Below are 5084 nucleotides of genomic sequence, written 5' to 3'. Positions count from 1 at the left end.
CCCTTAGCACAACACTTCCACCATACTTCAAAAATTTAACGCGCATCACACCTTAGTGGGTCCCACCACCTTAATGCACTTCAAACTTATCAAGAAAAATGTTTTAAAAACTTGATTCACTTATGAAATATCTAAGTAATTAAAGCAATGAGTCAAAGTAAAGAAAATATATTCAAAAAAATAAAATACAAAATACAAAAATACAATAAATTTATGCAAATGTAAAAATCATTTCAAATCATTAATTAATCAAACAAATGAGGTGCAACTATGTTAAAATAAAGTAAAAAAAAATAGCAAGAATTTAGGTCGTCACATTCTCTTCCTCTTACACAAAAATCCGGGGTGTCACATTTTAACAACCTAAAAAAGATTTCAAGAACAAAATTTTCAATTGAAAACATAAATTAAAACATTGAACATCAGTTTCAGAGACTCTAGGAACATTTTTTGGATCCACTGATGATGAATGATGAACACAAGGACCTGCAGCTGTAGTAGCTGTATTATCTCCCATACTTGATATTTGAAAAATTCAAAAAACTTTTACTACTATACATCTAGAAACAAGAGCAGATATTACACCTTAAAAAAGAAAAATTGATTGTATACGTAGTCCAGAAAATATTTTAATGAAATTATAATCTCCTCCAGTGATAAAAACACTCAAAACTTCAACTTCCTGCTGTTATGATATTGGCATAATTTTGGTTAACTTTTGTGTAGCTACACAATTAATATGATAAACCTATTCAATACTTGATGTGCTTTCTTTGGTTCCTATATGGATCTTTTGGTTTTGGATTTGTTACCTTATTGTGGCCAAAGTATAGAAATTTGTAGGAAGGATCAACTATAAAAACTTTTGCATCAGTAAGCAAGATTATAGAATAACCTGGTGTCCTTTTTTGATGTTTAAATTATTATGTTACTGTTTGCACAATGTGTCTTTCCTATTTTACTTTTGGTAGTCAACTGTGCCAGAGATAGATATCTATGGAGCAGTAAAATGCCATGTTAGGCATACTTTTATTTATAGGGAGAAGGAGGAAAGCAGTCTGTTGTAGGGCATTTAACAATCAAATTTCTTTAGAAAAAATTGCTTGTAGGGGAAAGGTATATCAATGGAAGATGCCTTACAAGAGCAAAGTAATTGCAGCCTCTTACAAACGGCATCAAAACCAAGCAAACTGCAACATTTTCGAGCTAATTCTAACATGCGACCTTAAATTATCAACATTTCAGAGTTTACACCCTAAGTTATCAGTTGTACCTCTATCAATTTAGGGTTATTCTATCATCACCAAAAATACATAATCATAAATAAGGAATTTAGGGTTCACTTACTAGGTAGATGATCGCCTATTTTGAGTTTGGTTTTGAGTGTCGGTTGCAGATGAAGGTCCGGCGTCTGCAACTTCTGCTTGAGGCTTGAGGAATCAAAGGTCTTTGTTGAATCTTGTGCAGGTAAAGGTCTCTATTCAAAACAAATCTTTTAGAAGATTCATCCTCTTTACTTGCTTGAGTTTTGAGAATCTTTTGTAGCTTTGAGCTCAAGTTGAGTTGAAACGAAAATTGAAGAGAAGGAGACTGAGTGTCGGCTGAAGAGAGAAGAGTACAGAGAGAGTTTTTGTGAAGATTAGAAAATTATTTTATATTTTATTTTATTTCTTTGAATACATTTTCTTTACTTTACTTTATTTCCTTAATTTCCTAGATATTTTTATAAGTGAGTCAAGATTTTTTTTTTTATCAATTTTCTTATATAAGTTAGTGCATGTTAAGTTCATAGTGCATTTTGGAAGTGGGACCCACTAGTGAGGTGCATAGTAAATTTAGTAGACAAATAGGTATTTTTACAAGATGGTTTATGTGATTAGACATGCTAAAATTGAATTAGAGGAAAGCAATATAGATTAGCCATTAGAGGCAAAGGAAAGACAAAGGGATAAGTTTTAAACCCTAAGCCGACACTTGTCGGCCATCCAACCATCTTTTGACCAAGACTAGTCTTGGTCTTTATCTTGAAAAACTGGACAAATTTCTTCACTTACTTTCTCCTTTTGGCTGAAATTTTTAGCAAGAAAAGAGAGAAATGAAACTCCAAATTTCACCTTGATTCCTTGGTTGAATCCTTGAGAAATTCATCCTACAATCCAAATTCAATCCATAGAAAGTTGTATCAAGGTGGAAAGAAGGGTTTTTGTGGAGGGATTTGGGGAGATAAGAAGCTCTTGGTTGCATTTCTTCATTTCTTCATAGGGTTTAAAGATATTTATGTCTAGAAACCAACTTTTCTCTTTAATCTTGCACTTGAGTAGATTTAAGACTTGATTATGGTAGATTCTATGGAAAATTTCATAGTTTGTGTAGTAAATTGAAATTTCCAGCTTTGATTGAGGAATTTCAGCTTTGTTATGCTAATTTCAGCTTTGCTATGACCTATTAGCCTTACCATGTGATTTTTCTAGCTTTTATATGCTCTTTTAGCTTCATTATAGAAATTTCCAGCTTGTGGTTATGAATTTCATCTTAGAGTTTATATTTTTTCAGCCTTGGTATGATGGTATAAGAGCTAGTTTTATATCCAATTTGGTTAGCCTTGTGGCCTCATATAAGTACCTCTTATAGCTTATAACTTGAGGTCTTGTTAAGGTGGATTTGCCATGAAATTAAGTGTTGAATTTAGAGGAAAATTTAAGGAGAAATAGGGGAAATGCTGTCCAATTTGGAATCATCTTGGTTTCCTTTGCTTGTAGAGTGATTTTATGGTAAATTTGTTTAAGATACTTGGTAAACCTTTAAACTTTACTTATGTGTTGAATTTTAGATGAAATGAAGGGTTTTCATTGGTGATTTTCTCTAATTTTTTAGGGCTACTGTGAGGACTCGTAAAATTCTTATTTCAAACCCCTATTTTTGGCTCATTTAATTATTTATTTGGATATTTGTCCCGAATAATATTTTCTAACCTTATTAGACCTAAATACATGGAATTATAGCTTCATTATATTTTTAAAGTGACTTGTTTCAAAAAATTGATTTTTGGGAGTTCGTTTAGTGAAACTAGTGAAAACGTGTTTGGAAATTTTAACCGATTGAGAGTACAATAAGTTTGGAAAATTGGAGACTTACGCAATGGTCCTAAAATAGGTAATTTTATATTTAAGTACTCAAGTGATAGTTATTAGTACTATCGTTATAAGAAATTCTTGGAGGTTTCGCTTTATCACGCCTAATTTGGAAATATGCGTTTTCACACGCGCGATTTAATTGAGAGACTTTAGACCCTCATTTTGGGACAATTAAGAGTGAATAATATTTATATGAATATAAGTGTATTGGAGGTCTAGTGCACTAGTGAAATAAACTCTAGAGGAATCGAGCACAAAACGCGCGCGTGCGCGCGCGAAGGAGGGTTGACTTTTGGGCAACTTTGGACCACACACTAAAGCTTCCTTTGGAAGCTTCATTTCAGATCAGAATTCCCTCTCTCCTAGCTCCATTTTCAGCGTGCAACTCCAAGGAAAAGAACCAAGCTTGCTCCTTCAATTTTCTTCTCCATTTCTCTCACCAAACTTGCACCATTTTGGACCAAAATTTAACTACACTTAGCTTATTACTTGAAGATCATCTTAAGCTGCAAAAAGGGGGAGCTTTTCGCGGTTTTCTTGGCCTAGGAGAGGGCCGAAAATTCTATTCTTGCATACCAAGTGAAGTAGGTAACGATCTAACCTTCCAAACTTGGTTTATGGAAGTTCTAGTGCCCTTATATACTCATGCATGTTCATGGGTAGCTTGTTTATGGTGAAAAAAATGGTTGTGTGGGCTCTATGAACTCCCACCTTGGATATATGGACTGATTTGTGGTGTTTTGATGGTAATAATGTTTATTTAGTACTTAAACTAGTGGATTAATGTTGGGTTGTTGATAGAAACTCAAGGATGGTGCAATGACCAAAAGTGACCATTTTGCCCCTGCTTTGTTCGAGTACTTTGGTGCAAAATTTTGAGGTTCTAATGGCTTTTTTATGTTGTTTACATGTTATATTGAGTGTGTAAAAAGTTTCATTAAAAAATAACTTGATTTGGTCACCCAAATGTTGGAATTTCGGAAGCTTAGAAATCTGGAATTGGTTCCCGTCACTGCCCAGGCAGTCATCTTGTTTTGGCTATAACTCATCGTTCCGATGTCAGAATCGAATGTCGTTTGTAGCACTAGAAACTAGACATTCCCAGCTTTCTGTTGGTATAAAATGCATGTCCTGGTTCCACTTGAGCAAGCCAAACCATTCGTTTGAAATTCACTGTCCTGTTTCATTGCTTCCTGGAAGGCAGCACATGAGCTGTAATTTGATGCTCACGAACGAGCTAGTTATGGACAGATTTTGAAAACAGTTGCTCCTGAGAAAATATAGTCTTATGAGTCTATTTTCCAATGCCACTAACCATGCTCAATTCCAAGTCGAATTGAGTGATTTATGATCAAAATTCGAATCTGGTCTTGCGAAGGAATACCATGCATTTGGACAGATTTGAAATTAACAATGATTTAGGACTTGTTATCCGAAGTTTCTTAGTGTAAATCACCTATCAAATGTACCTTGGATATATTTTAGACATTACCTACTGGAATGGACCATGTTTGAGATGTTTCTTGACCAAATGTTTGGAAACGGCAAAATGGAAGTTCAAAGGCAGCTTAGCCTTAGAATTTCTTGTGATTTCAACGGTCTCGTTAATATATTTCCGTACATATTTTTTTATGAAATTTGGCAAAGGAGTGACCCTTATATGTTAGTATATTCATACCAAATTTGGTGCCGTTCCGAGTCCATTTCGATACCTAACTAAAGTCCCAAAGTTTGGAACTTAAATCTGAAAAATTGGCTTAACAGTTTCGATTTTTCACCAATTTTGAGCTATCGTATCTCGGTGCTCAAAACTCTTATTCTTGATCCGCTTGTTCTGTTCTAAACCTTACTTGCAACTCTAATTGAGTTACAAATTTCAGAGGCTGGTTGGCAATGTGTGAATTCTACCGAATTTCCAAAGTTAGCGAAAAACTAACCCCGACACAATCC

Source organism: Coffea eugenioides, chromosome 7 (assembly GCF_003713205.1).
Source record: "Coffea eugenioides isolate CCC68of chromosome 7, Ceug_1.0, whole genome shotgun sequence".
Lineage (NCBI taxonomy): Eukaryota > Viridiplantae > Streptophyta > Magnoliopsida > Gentianales > Rubiaceae > Coffea > Coffea eugenioides.
This window is presented reverse-complemented; position numbering follows the sequence as displayed.